The sequence below is a fragment of the Pseudophryne corroboree genome, chromosome 1 (genome assembly GCF_028390025.1).
Source record: "Pseudophryne corroboree isolate aPseCor3 chromosome 1, aPseCor3.hap2, whole genome shotgun sequence".
Lineage (NCBI taxonomy): Eukaryota > Metazoa > Chordata > Amphibia > Anura > Myobatrachidae > Pseudophryne > Pseudophryne corroboree.
Genome location: NC_086444.1, coordinates 801303800 through 801321541, shown reverse-complemented (window position 1 = coordinate 801321541; position 17742 = coordinate 801303800).

Sequence of the window (17742 nt, the reverse complement as noted above, 5' to 3'; positions counted from 1 at the left end):
CGTGAGGTTACGCGTTGCCATGACAACGATGTGTGTTCTATGCCTCGCCACTGCGCTGTGTCCGGGCGTGGCAGTATGATGCGGTGTTAATGTGTCATTGATGCCGCGTCACTTCTTGCGCGCTCGGGCGTGGGGTGGTGACGCGGCGGTGTTCCATTCCACCCTAAACACTAGTCCAGATGGACAAAATACATACCAATGAGGAGGCTGAGATTTCCACCTAATGGACGCTTTTAATATGTGGAACCGGCGGTTGTAGGTGCCCACATTGTCACTATAGTTAAAATTAACCAGGTACCAATCCATGTTTTTTGTTTAACACATGCTCATCTATGAAACAGCGGTCAGGTGACCGCATTATATAAATAATCTTTGGATGTATATTAGAAATATTAATACTGTGTCTGTTATTATTTGGTCATACAATGGGATGAGATGGTCAGAACCAATTACACATGCAAATGAGCACCCATATTGCTAGGGTATATAAACCCTCACCAGCAGCACTGTCAATATCTTGAAAAAGATGCGTGAACGCAACAAAATGCGTTGGTATAAGCTGCTATTTTGTGCCTATTCCCATGGACATATTATAACAGAAGACTGAGACCTGGACCAAGTCCCCGCCAATATACCATTTGGACTTCTGCTGGAGGGATCCTCCCACACCGTGGAAGCTTTTTTGCTACATTGATCAAGGGACTGCAATCTTGCGGGATGCTCAACCGCTTAAACGCCTTGAAACACGTTTGTGGTAACTATCACCCACGATTCACTTTGCCTAGATCCACACGGGACTAAGGGGACTATATATATGGAACAGGTCCGTTGAACTCTTCATGATCCATGTGATATCTTTAATGCGAACAACACTGTATGCATTTTCTTATAATTGAGTTTTAATCATTATCAGTGTTTTTATTTTATTTTATTCTAGTCAATTGTGAATTCTTGCTCTGAATATTCAACATGTGTATTGTTATCACCTACTCATCACATCTTTGACCTAATAGTGCTGCATGCCCATTCGTTCACATGTCCTTTTATTTCTGCCTGGCAATCCCCCACCAGTTGCTAAGCAACCAGTACGCTGGGCAGGTGTGGTGAATTCTGGGTCTGTGGCTCAGGACCTGTGCTATATGTGCATCGCTGCAACCTCGTGAAGTTGTTTAACCCCTTCGGTGGTATGCGCAGAAATCATCTGGGCTAGCCAGTGCTGACAGCACAGGCTACCCTGTAAGATTTTCGTGCATACTACCTCCTGATTCCCTGGGAACAGCCGTGCAGCGTGCACGGCACCCGGGAATCAGCATACTCCAATATGGAGTTTAGCCCACCCCCCTGGACTCCTATTGTGTGGGGGCGGGCTCAACTGTAGAATGGCTTATGCTGATTCCCGGGCACCGCAAGGCAGTAGGGAATCAGCGCTGGGGCTGGTGATCCCTGTGAGCAATGCCCATGGGCATTCACCAGGCGATAACCTCGCCCTGCCCGTCACTCGCCCCCCACCCGCACATTCCCCCCTGCTCCGATGCCAATTTACCCCCCCCCCCCCCCCGAGTGTGTTTTTAAATTAAAAACTCATTACTGATTTGGTTAATTAAAGATACCTCCCTCTCTGGCTGTGCTGATTAGTTTTTGTGATATGGCACTAAAAGCCCAGCTCTCCAGTGCCACTTATAGCTGCTGGTCCTTGTTTCTATATCCTGTGAAGACTTTGCCTGTCTTGTGGATACACTGCTGGATTGTCTACCCATTTGAGTCCTAGTCCTTTCCCTCAGTGTACCTATGTTCAGTCCCAGTGTGTTTTAATCCTCTGTCTGTCACCCCAGTATCCATGTACTCAGCCTGTAAAGTGTACCAACTGCACAGTGCCTGTATACCATCTGTGCTGTGCCTAAAAGCCATCTGCACAGTGCCTGCATTCTATCTTACTGTGCTTTATCTGCCCATGCTGAGATCCTGGCCCAGCCCTGACCTTAACTCTCTGTGCTCCATTGTGTCCATTTACCTTTGTTGATACTCCAGCATCTTATCTGGTGGTCTCCAGCAAATGTGTAAGCATCTACTGCTAGAGGTTTAAGTCCAGACGGGAACCTAAGTACTTTTGTGTGCAGGGGCATCAGAATGGGGGGGGCAAGGGGACAGCTCGCTCCCCCCAAACATGAGAGAGACACTGACACTGGAGCAGAGGAGCGGCAGGTAGCCAGGTGAAATACCACAGATGCACTTGTGTACTAGCGCCTCTGCCCCCGCCCACGCCTGTGCCTCTGCCCCCGCTCTCGCCGGCGCTTCTACCCCCACTCACGCCGGCACTGGGATACCTGCCGCGCATGTGTGGATATCACTATATCCTCCTTCTCTTCTCTGGCCCCGCCGCATGGGATGCTCCCCCTCCTCCTGGCATGAATTGAGACACCCGGGCTTCCAATGTCCATTCCACTGTAGCAAGAGTCCCTGCTTCACTCTCATTCTAGCTGCCAGGTCAGCAATTTCACACTGCCATTAACACTTTAGGTGCTGACCCAGTGCACCCCCTCTAACCCGATCCCAAGACTGCCTGCTCATAAGGGAGGTTTTAGTTGGAAAAAAATGCAAAAATGTCCCAGAGTAGTAGTTTTCACTGAGTTGAAGCTTATGAATGAGGTCAGTGTTGGTTCCACTATTGCGGCGCTGGTATGCTGGGAGCCGGGATCCCAACCACCAGGATATCGTAGTAGACCCCTTTATTGTTTTCCCCACTTGAGCTGAAGCCTCAAAATCTCATGAACAACCTATTTTATTTTCACGTGGAATGGACAGGAGAAACATCAACCAAACACACATACAGTATATGTTCTGCCAGGATGGAGACCAGGGGATGGCTGTACAGAGGGGTGGATTCTAGCCTGGCCAGCATTGAGGGACCAGAGTTGAGGAACCGGAGTGAGCGACCTTCCTGCCCGCAGGGTGTCTCTGTGGAAAATCGCCAAGGGGAAGCTGGAAGATTGGGAACTGCGGGCAGATGCTGCCCAACCAGATATCCTGCACAAGAACCTGCTACTGGTGGTGCTCTGCCTGATGTTTGGCGTGGAGGTCAGCTTTAAATTTGCCACCAAGACGTAATTTCACTGCTGAACCTCTGTCATGTAATCACCATGTTGCAGGTAATACTAATTATAGTAATGCCCTCACACATCTTCCTGTCATGTACCTGTTGGACCCCTGTCCTGTGTTTACAGGGTTGAGACTAATATGCTGGTGTTCAAGATGCTGGCAGTCAGAATACCAACTGTGGCATTTTGATGGTTAGAATCCCAATGGGATTCCCTCCCTTTTAACAGCCTAATCCTAAACACCCCCCCTCCCCAGTGTTGCCTAAACTTAACTCTCCTCCCTGCAGAAGAACCTTCCCTACCCGGCAGCCTACCCCCCCCACCCCCCCCAAGGGGGTGTCTAACCCTAATCTCCCCTTTCCCACAGCCTGACCCTCTCCCTCGCAGCCTAAACCTAACCTCCAACCCCCCCCCACTTCCACCCCCTCCGGTGGCCCAGCACACAGACATCCAGGATCCCGGCGCCGGGATTGTGATCCTATTCGGGATGCCACCACCTGCATTCTGAGCAGTGTCAGGATTCTGGCGGAGGTATTTCAACCATTGGGATCCAAACTGGATCCCATACTTACCTTGTTGCTGGTAATGCTAATAATCATAATGATGCACCAACACATATGCTGTTCATGTCACCCACTGTCACAGTGTGCTGGGAAGCTAGGGGAGCCAAACTCAGATTATATCTTGCCCCCCAACCAGAAAACGTTCTGACACCCCTGGTTGTGCGTGTCATGCACTAAAGGAACAGCGGGGGTCTGTTACTGCCAGAAGACCCCGTCACCGGCTTTAGGGGTCTCACACAAATAGTGCTGGAGTTCCCTAATACTGTGGCAGCAAACAAGGGTTAAGTACCGTTGTAAGGAGTATGGAGTAAATGTTAATAAAAGGGATGAGAGAAGAGGGATCTGCTTATTAGAGCTTACATTTTAAATGGTAGGGGCGGACAAATAGGGTTGACGCAGATGGCATAGACAGTGAGGAAGAAGCAAGGAACAATTCTCTAGGATGACAGCTTGATGGTATTGATGAAGAAGTGGTTCATGAGAGCCCATTTGAAGTTTTGAAGGAAGGAGGAGGAGAGTCTGATAGGGAGAGAATTCCAGAGGTATGGAGCAGTAATGGCAAAATCTTAGGATTTGGTTGAAGTAATCAGTTGGCAGGAGAGACAGCATGTATTTGTGGAGCAAAGTAACACAGACACTTGTCTGGCTGCTCTAATCATAAGGAGATCACTAATCATTACTGTTTACAGTGATCAAAGTAAACACATATTATCCCAATCCTCTTCTCCTCTTTGTTGTAATAACTGTGGGAACAAAGATGGATTTTCTTATTTATTCTGGTCCCCCCAAGGATATTCCCACCTTGGATCACTACATTCTAATTGATCTTTGGTTTTATGAAAATAAAAATCCCCTCTGACTAAAAGACGGGACTACAATATGTAGTTGGCAACATCCTTTTTGAGAAACTATTGCTCAAGCATAGGAGCAGATTCAATAATCTGCCATGTTTACAGTGCAGTTAAAGCTTCAGATTTAACGCCTGGAGCTATTTAATATTTATGTACTTTCCCTGTGCGTTGAATCTGAGGGTAACACACAGTAACACATAAAGGGTGTGTTCAGTGGCAGAATCTATGGGTTTCCCTGCACGTTAAACCCCAGAGGGTGCATGGGGATGTGTCTTCTAATTGAATTGCTCACAGCAGAGCAATCAGCAGTATTTAAACCCCATGGCTAATTAATCTGCCAAATTAAAACCTGCTTAGTCTCTCACAGAAAATTAAACTCATAAATACAATACAGGTTGAGTATCCCGTATCCAAATATTCCGAAATACGGAATATTCCGAAATACGTAATTTTTTGAATGACTGGGAGATAGTGAAACCTTTGTTTTCTGATGGCTCAATGTACACAAACTTTGTTTGATACGCAAAGTTATTAAAAATATTGTATTAAATGACCTTCAGGCTGTGTGTATAAGGTGTATATGAAACATAAATGAATTGTGTGAATGTGCACACACTTTGTTTAATGCACAAAGTCATTAAAAATATTGGCTAAAATTACCTTCAGGCTGTGTGTATAAGGTGTATATGACACATAAATGCATTCTGTGCTTAGACTTGGGTCCCATCGCCATGATATCTCATTATGGTATGCAATTATTCCAAAATACGGAAAAATCCGATATCCAAAATACTTCCAGTCCCAAGCATTTTGGATAAGGGATACTCAACCTGTACTATTATAATATGGACATCCTTTATAATACCCTGTACACAATCCTACAACAAGAACTTACAAGTGGCAGGTTTAAATTTAAAATCAAATAATAGATTATAAATACTGTATTTCTCTTACTGTACTTTCAAGCAGGGTCGGACTGGCCCACAGGGGTACCAGGGAAACCACCGGTAGGCCCCACTACCTGAGGGCCACTCCTTCCTTTAGGGATTAGGTTCCAGACTGTGCACTTGTATTATACATGGTAGTATGTTGCATTACACTGCACTAAACTATTGTGTATTTCAAGCCTCTGTGGAGGCTGGCCACAATCCCTTTGTAGGCTGACCACACCCCTAAGTATGGGCCCCTATAACTGCATTCCCCTGATGGGCCCTTCATGTCCCAGTCCGATACTGCTTTCAAGTGGTAAGCCTCTTTTCCCTTACATTAGCCCTTTCTACTTATCGGTTATTAAGCTTCATTAATTGAATTTGACAGAAAAGGTTTCCTTTTTATTTTCTACAGCACACTGGATCTGTATCCGTTATTTTAATCTTGTATGATAAATGCTCCCCTCTCCATTTCCATGACCTTCTTACCTTACCTTTTCCCATTTGTACAGCACAAATCATTAAAGATCATTAAAACATTAATGGCTTGATTCATGTAGTACATGCAATATTGATGTCTTACGCAGTTGAGCAATTTTCTTCTACTGGTGCAGAGAGGGAAGTAGCGGGTACTAATTACCCGGGCCCGAGCTTGCTGATGGTCTGCCTCCCCTCCTTAGTATACTTAGCATGATCCTGGAAGTGGGTACCTCCTCCGCAGCGCCATTTTCCCAGTGACACCTTCGGGAAGACGGCGTCACACAGTGAGTAAAAGCAACAGTGCCATGGGAAGATGGTGTCAGCTGAGGAGGAGGGTCTTTCTTCCAGGATCAAGCAAAGTAAGATACCTCCTCCTTCCCTGCACATACCCCCTTCTGAAAGGAGCACCCCAGTGGAGCTCTCCTGTTTCCCCCGCAATTATTATTTTTCTTGTATTTTTTTTTCCAGGGAACTTGCGCATACCTTTATTTAGGATATTCCCCCTTGCAGTACCAGGGTCCAGCGCTGTGTCTGAGATTCACGGTATCAGAAATGTTTTGAAAATATATTGGGCATTCCTAGTCAGTGACTGGGAGGTGGCTATGTTTAGATGTGAGTGGTTTGGATTACCTGGCATCTGAACCGCTCTGAACTTACAAGATCTGAGTCAATCATGGCTCAGGTTTTCCTGCCAGGCTCGGATTCCACATCGAGGCAAAACGGTATCATCCCGGCGTCGGATTCTCATAGGTTTTGCATTCTATATAAGAGCACCACAGCAGGGACACAGAATCATTTCACTCTGCTCAGGCATGCTGCTATGTACTGTGCTTTACTTTGCTGTTATTGTATTGACTGAGCTAAATAGTTAGATAGCTACAGTATATAGTCAGTGTAATTGCATACAGAGGCATGCTGTTGTGTGCTAAACTGTATTCTGCTGTCACTACTGTATTGGCTAAGTTGCTATATATAGTCAGTATAACTGTATACAGGGGCACGCTGCTGTGTACTGTGCTGCAATGTACTCCGCTCTAAATTGTTTGAGCTGTGTCCATCTAAAGAGACTGTGTGTTCACAAGCAGTACTACAGTGTGTACTGTCATTGGGGGTAATTCAGAGTTGATCGGAGCAGCAAATTTGTTATCAGTTGGGCAAAACCATGTACACTGCAGGTGTGGCAGATATAACATGTGCAGATAGAGTTAGATTTGGGTGGGTTATTTTGTTTCTGTGCAGTGTAAACAATGGCTGCTTTATTTTTACACTGCTATTTAGATTTCAGTTTGAACACACCCCACCCAAATCTAATTCTTTCTGCACATGTTATATCTGTCCCCCCCCCTCTGCAGTGCACATGGTTTTGCCCAACTGATAACAAATTTGCTGCTGCGATCAACTCTGAATTAGGCCCATTGTCTGTTGCGAAAAAAAGTAAAAAATATATAAAAAAGCTAAAAAGTAAAAAAAATTGATAATTTTAAGTTTGCACAACCTGCGTGCACTGTCATTGTGTGCATTTATTATTCACATACATAATAAAATAGCCCTCTGAATTGCCACAGTGTGAGTTGAGCTACGAAGTGAAAAAATAAATATATTCTTCTATTGTTTGAACTGTTTGGTGCGCTTTACCCTAGTGCTCTTTGTTCAAAGCCCTGTTACTCAACACAGTTTGAACCATGCTGTGAGTTCAAGAAAGAAAAAAAATAGATCTATTGTTTGTGCTGTTTGGTTTGCTTTTCCCTAGTGTGCTTTGTTCAAAGCCCTGTGACTACAAGCAGTTTGAACTAAGCTGTGAGTTCAAAAAAGAAAAAATATATACTATGTATATTTTGTTTGTATTGTTTGCTACGCTTTATCCTAGTGCGCTTTGTCCGAAACCCTGTGACTCCACGCAGACTGTGAGTTAAAAAATAAAAATAAATATATAGAAATCTATTGTTTATACTGTTTGGTGTGCTTTACCCTAGTGTACTTTGTTCAAAGCTCTGTGACCACATGCAGTCTGAATCAAGCTGAGAGTTCAAAAAGAAAAATAAATATATGGATCTATTGTTTTTACTGTTTGGTGCATTTTACCCTATTGTGCTTTGTTCACATGTATATACTGTATAAGCCTTCTGACTTCACACACAGTGATCTGTGAATTGAAAAATTGAAAATGATCAATTTAGAGAAGAGCAACCAAATTCTGACACTGCAGCTGCTGCTGCCACCAGCCATGATGACGACTCTAGTCCTTCATTATCGTCTACTAAAGCTGATGCTCAAGGGCATAGAGGGTCTTTGTCAGGGCATCTAACATCAACAAAACAATATACAGTGGTAAAGAAAAAAAACACCTCTAATAAAGGTAGTTTGGCAAGGAAAGACTCAGGCTTGATCTTTATTTATGAGTGGTGGTTCTACAACTGTCAGTGATGCATCTTCTTCTGCCTCTCATGACCTTTTCACTCAGAGTCCAGAAAACATGAAAACACTAAGGCAGTAGAACAAACTGTGCGTTCAGAAATAGAAATAACACAAATGTGTCCTCGAGTGTTATGTGTGAGCCTGACCTTTCTGATACTGTACTCGCAGAGAAACTGCCTTCCACCATTTCTGCTCCCTCTGCAAATGTGGTAATGAGCTACAAAAGTATAGCTGATGACATCAAAATTGAGGATGCACCGTGGAAGTGGAGGATGAGGTGGAAATTCATGTAGCGGATGTTGGTGCTAATGAGGATGTTGAGTATGAGGATGTTGTTTGTATAAGTCAGTCTAAAGTGGAAGCAGCTCTTGGCTATGATAAGAAGAGGCCATTGTCATGCCCGGACATAGGACTAACAAATTCACCTTTTCTGTGTGGAATTTTTTTACCCAAATCCTGATAACAATTGTGTAGTGTATGTAAAACCACTTTAAGTAAAAGTAGGGATGGTCACCATCTTGGAACGTCCTCCCTGTTATGTCATTTGCAGTGAGCTCATGAATATTTTTGACATCAGACATTTGTGCTAAAAAAACAAGCAGTCCAGCATCAGCTAGCTCCCTTCCCTTAAATAGATCCCAGCACCTGCAATCTATACCACCAAAACCTTCATTCTTAATATCCTCAGTAATGAACGGAGGTAGTCCTGCATACAGTTTGTTAAGGCTATGTTTTTCCTCCCCTATCCAGGATTCCTCAGAAGAATCTTTTAGTGCTAGGCCTGCTGCAGCTGCTGGGGATGATTCTTTGACCCAGAAGTGGACCAAGAAGAATACTAGTAGCAGAGCCGGTGCTAGGGTGTTCGGCGCCCTCCTGCAAACTATAAAATTGCACCCTCCCTCCCTTAACTCATAAAGGGTCAGCGTGCGTCACAAAAGAGGGGGAGAGGGCACTGACAGTGAGTTACAAGAAGAGTGAAGACAGGGGCAGTGACAGGGAGTTACAGGGAGGGTGAGGACAGGGATGCTGAATCGTGGTTACAGGGATGGTGAGGGCAGGGATGCTGAGGGGGAGTTACAGGGAGAGTGAAAGCATGGGCACTGACGGAGTTACAGGGAGGGTGAGGGCAGGGATGCTGACAGGGAGTTACAGGGAGGGTGAGGGCAGGGATGCTGACAGGGAGTTACAGAGAGGGTGAGGGCAGTGGTACTCAGGGTGCTCAGGGTGGTAGAATGCACTTTTTTTCTACTAAAGTCATATTTTCTTTAACAGATCAATCACCTAAAAAAAAAGATGTTTTGTTGCTCGCCTTACTCAGCAGCCCTGTATCACTGATCGCCAGCCTGAGCCATGCACAACAACGTGCACACAGCTGGCGGCGAGTGACTCAGAGCCGTCACTTTGCACGCCACGTGACGCTCACTTCCCCTGCCCTTATGGTTGATGCTAGATTCAAGTGGCCTAAGGGACCTTTTACATCAGAGGGAGGAGCCATGACACAAGGGGAGGAGCTAGACCTGCGGGATAGCTCCTCTACTATCCACGCCACCAACTATTACCTTTATTAATCAGGTGGTGAGCAAAGCAAGCCCGCAAGGGTACTTTTCTGGTACCCTGCTCGGCCATAGCTCCTCCACCTGGTGACGTGTCTCCTCCCTTAGTGATGTCAGAAGGTCCCTTCTCCCACTCTTTGTGCATAGGGTAATGGGTCAGCCAGCCACCGCTCCCAGCTGTACAACATGACATTGCTGCTGCAGCGGGACAGAATGGAGCAAGCCGAGAGCGGTAATGTTGCTCAGAGCTGGAGTTAGCGCCAATCAGTGACTCTGTGACCTGTGGTGACAGTGACCTGTGGTGACTGTGACCTGTGGTGCCTCCGTGACAGGGGGACCTGACATTCACCTTCCCCCTCCCCTCTCCCATGCTCACAGCCCGGGTCCTCTAACCCAAACTTACTTCTCTCACAGTAGTAGAGCCCCAGAGGCGGGGCAGTGTGCCAGCGCAGAGGAGGCAGCAGGGTCCGGCAGTGGTGTAAGCCAGGTGTGGAGTCCGGTTGCTGGGAGATTAGTGGGAGACTACTCACTGCAGCGCACCCCCCCCCCCCACTCCTCGTGCGGTGGTCTTCCTGGGCAGGCGGGCGCCACTTGTCATATATCTGCAGCTCGTCACTTCATGCTGCCGCTGCTAACTGTGGTGTTACAGGGTGCTATCAGCAGCGGCAGCCAGCAGCAACAGACGGGACAGTGCGGCTCCATCAGTGAGGAAGCAGGGAGAGGGGAACCGCTGTTCATGCTGCTGGTGGCGCAGATGCCTGTCAGAGTGACAGGCGCTGGCAGCCGGCATCAACAGCGCACATCACAGCAAGGTCGCAGAGCAGGGAGAGCGCCTCTCTGACCCAGCGCCTCCCTGCTTTGCAGGACCTTGCTGAGCGGGTAGCGCCGGGCCTGTAACCAGGGTATCCTCAGCTACGGACTGATATGCTTATATATAAATGAACTTATCAACTACATTGGAGCAATATATCAGATACTAATGAACTGAAGTGTTTCTATAGCCTCCAGTACTAATATGTATACATGTGAATGACCAATGGGTAAAATTTATCTTTTATAAGGGAAAACATTTTTTATTGTGTAATAAATGTGTTTCAAAATGATGCACTCTCTTATCTATAGTAGATAGATAGATAGATAGATAGATAGAAAGATAGATTTATAGATAGATAGATAGATAGATAGATAGATAGATAGATAGAAATGTGTTTCAAATTGATGCACTCTCTGATAGATAGATAGATAGATAGATAGATAGATAGATAGATAGATAGATAGATAGATAGATAGATAGATAGATAGATAGATAGATAGATAGATGAGACAGACAGACATACAGATAATCACACATAGAAAGAAAACTCACCTAATTCCTTTGTATGGTCCCGGACAGTCTCTCTGATGATCAGGGCCCTGGCAGGTGAGATGACTCAGTGGAGATGGGGGCATCTAGTGGCTCCTGGCAGTACTGCAGTCAGCAGTAACTGCTGCTCTCTCTCTCCGGCAGCCAGCTTTTATTCTGTGTCCGCCCCTATGCCCCCCCCCCCCCTCCTTCCTCCCTCCAGCGGCACAGGAGATCACATCAGGGGCGGGGCAGGGCTAGAAGATGCCAATGCCAGCGCCGCTGCTTGGATGGTGTGAGAGGCGCTGTGGAAGCCGGCAGCAGCAGCGCACAGCAGAAGGGATGCAGAGCAGGGAGAGCGCCTTTCCAGCCTTGGCGCCTTCCTGCTTTGCATCCCTTTGCTGAGCGGGTTCCACCGGCTCTGACTAGTAGTATTGTAAAAAAAAAATTGACTGTAAAACAATACTTTTCAAGGGGAAGCAAGTATGATAGCTCTCACCAAGTTGCACAGCAGATCACTGATGCCATCATGGCAATGCAGTGGGTTTTACCCAGTTAATTGATTGAAGTCCCCAGTACCAAATTCCATCTCAATTTCATTTTATCTGAAAAGCCATTCCTCGACTCTACCAGGACGTTAAAAAACAGATGTTCACTTAACCACAAACACATCGACAAGCAGTAGTGGGCAAACTAGAGATTACATGACTGAGACAGCCCACTGGGTGGGTGAATCACCTTCAGCAGCAGCAGCAGTATATAATAAACAACAGCTCATTCAGAGACAGGCTACTTTGTGTATCCCCATCTTCACTAAGTGGCATACCATTGACAAGAAAAACTAAGGGACATCATAGCAAAATGGCAAACCCCATTTGGACTCTGCTCTTATTGTGAAAGCATTACAGATGGGTGAATTCCCACACGTCCCATGATGTTATCACACAATCAACCTGGTGGTACAGGGTTTGTAAAAAAATGACCATGACGTACAAAAGATACTGTCTGTGGCCCAAGAAATTCCAGGACATTTTCGTCATTCAGCCACAGCAAGCAAGAGATTGCAGCACTTCAATTCAATTTGCCCTGCCACCAACTTAAGCAAGCGGTGGTAACCAGGTGGCATTCCACCATTTATATCAGGCCTGGCTAACCTGTTGCTCTCCTTGTGAAACTACAAGTCCCAGCATGCCCTGTCACATTTTTGCTATTAGAGAATGCTAAAACTGTGACAGGGCATGCTGGGTTGAGTTGTTTCATAACAGCTGGAGAGCCACAAACCATGACATTGGGAGAGGAGAGGGAGTGTACCTTAGCCCAGCATAGTGGAGAATACTTTCTGTCTTGTGCAGGGTGCTTAAACCCTTTGAAGTAGCCACCTGTGAAGTGAGTTCAGACACTGCCTGCTTAAGTCAGGTGATTCCCCTAATTAGTCTTTTTTAAAATCAGCTTGAGATATTGAAGGAGGAGATGAATCAAAGGGATTCCGCAAAGTATGTTGGACTTGTAGATCAAGTCCTTCATTTGATACGCCAGGATAGAAGGGTTCCCAATACCTTGAAATTGTATCACTACATTTTGGTGACTGTGCTTGAACCCAGGTCATATAGATGGAGCCACTCTAATCGTGGCTTTGTCTGTAATTGGGCGCACCCCATTCACTTTGAATGGGAGTGTCTGTGTACGCTCAGCGGTGGGCCACCTGCAATGTAGCCATGCTCAATAAGCGTGGCTCCATCTGTGTCTTTCTATCCAACTGACTTAGATCTTAAGAGATGTAAAGAGCTCCTTGTGAGCAAGTTGGCAGCTCAAGTGGTACACACCATAACATCTCCTCCTTTGGTTTCTCTGGCAGCTGACAGGAAAAAACCTCAGCTTTCCCAAAAGACCCAGTGGCGATGCAGAGTAGTCAACCCAATATGTTGGTGAGTCTTAGAAAATTGCCTTGACCCTTAGTATACCAAGGGGGGGGGGGGGTCTTCTGAGGACCCTAGAATGTTATTTTTGTGATCCTGCCGTATCTATATCAACTATTTCTCTGACGTCCTAAGTGGCTGCTGGGGACTCCGTCAGGACCATGGGGAATAGCGGCTCCGCAGGAGACAGGGCACAAAAGTAAAAGCTTTAGGATCAGGTGGTGTGCACTGGCTCCTCCCCCTATGACCCTCCTCCAAGCCTCAGTTAGGTTTTTGTGCCCGGCCGAGAAGGGTGCAATCTAGGTGGCTCTCCTAAAGAGCTGCTTAGAGTAAAAGTTTTATTAGGTTTTTTATTTTCAGTGAGTCCTGCTGGCAACAGGCTCACTGCAACGAGGGACTTAGGGGAGAAGAAGTGAACTCACCTGCGTGCAGGATGGATTGGCTTCTTAGGCTACTGGACACTAGCTCCAGAGGGACGATCACAGGTACAGCCTGGATGGGTCACCGGAGCCGCGCCGCCGACCCCCTTGCAGATGCTGAAGAGAGAAGAGGTCCAGAAATCGGCGGCTGAAGACTTCTCAGTCTTCATGAGGTAGCGCACAGCACTGCAGCTGTGCGCCATTGCTCTCAGCACACTTCACACCAACGGTCACTGAGGGTGCAGGGCGCTGGGGGGGGCGCCCTGGGCAGCAATGAAAATACCTATACTGGCTAAAAATACATCACATATAGCCTCTGGGGCTATATGGATGTATTTAACCCCTGCCAGGTTGTCAGAAAAACGGGAGAAGAAGCCCGCCGAAAAGGGGGCGGGGCCTATTCTCCTCTGCACACAGCGCCATTTTCCCTCACAGAACTGCTGATGGGAAGGCTCCCAGGCTCTCCCCTGCACTGCACTACAGAAACAGGGTTAAAACAGAGAGGGGGGGCACTTATTTGGCGATATGATTATATATTAAGATGCTATAAGGGGAAAACACTTATATAAAGGTTGTCCCTGTATAACTATAGCGTTTTGGTGTGTGCTGGCAAACTCTCCCTCTGTCTCCCCAAAGGGCTAGTGGGGTCCTGTCCTCTATCAGAGCATTCCCTGTGTGTGTGCTGGGTGTCGGTACGTGTGTGTCGACATGTATGAGGACGATGTTGGTGAGGAGGCGGAGCAATTGCCTGTAATGGTGATGTCACTCTCTAGGGAGTCGACACCGGAATGGATGGCGTATTTAGGGAATTACGTGATAATGTCAACACGCTGCAAGGTCGGTTGACGACATGAGACGGCCGGCAAACAAATTAGTACCTGTCCAGGCGTCTAAAACACCGTCAGGGGCTTTAAAACGCCCATTTACCTCAGTCGGTCGACACATACACAGACAGGGACACTGACTCCAGTGTCGACGGTGAAGAAACAAACGTATTTTCCTTTAGGGCCACACGTTACATGTTAAGGGCAATGAAGGAGGTGTTACATATTTCTGATACTACAAGTACCACAAAAAAAAAGGGTATTATGTGGGGCGTGAAAAAACTACCTGTAGTTTTTCCTGAATCAGATAAATTAAATGAAGTGTGTGATGATGCGTGGGTTTTCCCCGATAGAAAATTATTGGCGGTATACCCTTTCCCGCCAGAAGTTATGGCGCGTTGGGAAACATCCCTTAGGGTGGATAAGGCGCTCACACGCTTATCAAAACAAGTGGCGTTACCGTCTCCAGATACGGCCGCCCTCAAAGAGCCAACTGATAGGAGGCTGGAAAATATCCTAAACAGTATATACACACATACTGGTGTTATACTGCGACCAGCGATCACCTCAGCCTGGATGGGCAGCACTGGGGTGGCTTGGTCGGATTCCCTGACTGAAAATATTGATACCCTTGACAGGGACAGTATTTTATTGACTATAGAGCATTTAAAGGATGCATTTCTATATATGCGAGATGCACAGAGGGATATTTGCACTCTGGCATCAAGAGTAAGTGCGATGTCCATATCTGCCAGAAGATGTTTATGGACACGACAGTGGTCAGGTGATGCAGATTCCAAACGGCACATGGAAGTATTGCCGTATAAAGGGGAGGAGTTATTTGGGGTCGGTCCATCGGACCTGGTGGCCACGGCAACAGCTGGAAAATCCACCTTTTTTACCCCAAGTCACATCTCAGCAGAAAAAGACATCGTCTTTTCAGCCTCAGTCCTTTCGTCCCCATAAGGGCAAGCGGGCAAAAGGCCAGTCATATTCTAAATCTGAAATATTTGAACACTTACATACAAAGGTTCAAATCAAGATGGAGTCACTCAGAGCAGTGATAGCGAACCAGGAAGAAGGGGACTATATGGTGTCCCTGGACATCAGGGATGCTTACCTCCATGTCCCAATTTGCCCTTCTCACCAAGGGTACCTCAGGTTCGTGGTACAGAACTGTCACTATCAGTTTCAGACGCTGCCGTTTGGATTGTCCACGGCACCCCGGGTCTTTACCAAGGTAATGGCCGAAATGATGATTCTTCTTCAAAGAAAATGGACGATCGCCTGATAAGGGCAAGGTCCAGAGAACAGTTGGAGGTCGGAGTAGCACTATCTCAAGTAGTTCTACGACAGCACGGGTGGATTCTAAATATTCCAAAATCGCAGCTATTTCCGACGACACGTCTACTGTTCCTAGGGATGATTCTGGACACAGTCCAGAAAAGGGTGTTTCTCCCGGAGAAGAAAGCCAGGGAGTTATCCGAGCTAGTCAGGAACCTCCTAAAACCAGGAAAAGTGTCAGTGCATCATTGCACAAGGGTCCTGGGAAAAATGGTGGCTTCTTACGAAGCGATTCCATTCGGCAGATTTCACGCAAGAACTTTTCAGTGGGATCTGCTGGAAAAATGGTCCGGATCGCATCTTCAGATGCATCAGCGGATAACCCTGTCTCCAAGGACAAGGGTGTTTCTTCTGCGGTGGCTGCAGAGTGCTCATCTACTAAAGGGCCGCAGATTCGGCATTCAGGACTGGGTCCTGGTAACCACGGATGCCAGCCTGAGAGGCTGGGGAGCAGTCACACAGGGAAAAAATTTCCAGGGAGTGTGATCAAGTCTGGAGACTTCTCTCCACATAAATATACTGGAGCTAAGGACAATTTACAATGCTCTAAGCTTAGCAAGACCTCTGCTTCAAGGTCAGCCGGTATTGATCCAGTGGGACAACATCACGGCAGTCGCCCACGTAAACAGACAGGGCGGCACAAGAGGCAGGAGGGAAATGGCAGAAACTGCAAGGATTCTTCGCTGGGCGGAAAATCATGTGATAGCACTGTCAGCAGTGTTCATTCCGGGAGTGGACAACTGGGAAGCAAACTTCCTCAGCAGGCACGACCTCCACCCGGGAAAGTGGGGACTTCATCGGGAAGTCTTCCACATGATTGTGAACCGTTGGGAAAGACCAAAGGTGGACATGATGGCGTCCCGCCTGAACAAAAAACTGGACAGGTATTGCGCCAGGTCAAGAGACCCTCAGGCAATAGCTGTGGACGTTCTGGTAACACCGTGGGTGTACCAGTCGGTGTATGTGTTCCCTCCTCTGCTTCTCATACCCAAGGTACTGAGAATTATAAGACGTAGAGGAGTAAGAACTATACTCGTGGCTCCGGATTGGCCAAGAAGGACTTGGTACTCGGAACTTCAAGAAATGCTCACAGAGGACTCATGGCCTCTGCCGCTAAGAAGGGACTTGCTTCAGCAAGTACCATGTCTGTTTCCAAGACTTACCGCGGATGCGTTTGACGGCATGGCGGTGGAACGCCGGATCCTAAGGGAAAAAGGCATTTCCGGAAGAGGTCATTCCTACCCTGGTCAAAGCCAGGAAGGAGGTGACCGCACAACATTATCACCACATGTGGCGAAGATATGTTGCATGGTGTGAGGCCAGGAAGGCCCCCATGGAGGAATTTCAACTCGGTCGATTCCTGCATTTCCTACAAACAGGAGTGTCTATGGGCCTCAAATTGGGGTCCATTAAGGTTCAAATTTCGGCCCTGTCGATTTTCTTCCAAAAAGAATTGGCTTCAGTTCCTGAAGTCCAGAAGTTTGTCAAGGGAGTACTGCATATACAACTCCCTTTTGTGCCTCCAGTGGCACTGTGGGATCTCAACGTAGTTCTGGGATTCCTCAAATCACATTGGTTTAAACCGCTCAAATCTGTGGATTTGAAATATCTCACATGGAAAGTGACCATGCTGTTGGCCCTGGCCTTGGCCAGGCGAGTGTCAGAATTGGCGGCTTTGTCTCACAAAAGCCCATATCTGATTGTCCATTCGGACAGGGCAGAGCTGCGGACTCGTCCCCAGTTTCTCCCTAAGGTGGTGTCAGCGTTTCACCTGAACCAGCTTATTGTGGTACCTGCGGCTACTAGGGACTTGGAGGACTCCAAGTTGCTAGATGTTGTCAGGGCCCTGAAAATATAGGTTTCCAGGACGGCTGGAGTCAGGAAAACTGACTTGCTGTTATCCTGTATGCACCCAACAAACTGGGTGCTCTTGCTTCTAAGCAGACGATTGCTAGTTGGATGTGTAGTACAATTCAGCTTGCACATTCTGTGGCAGGCCTGCCACAGCCAA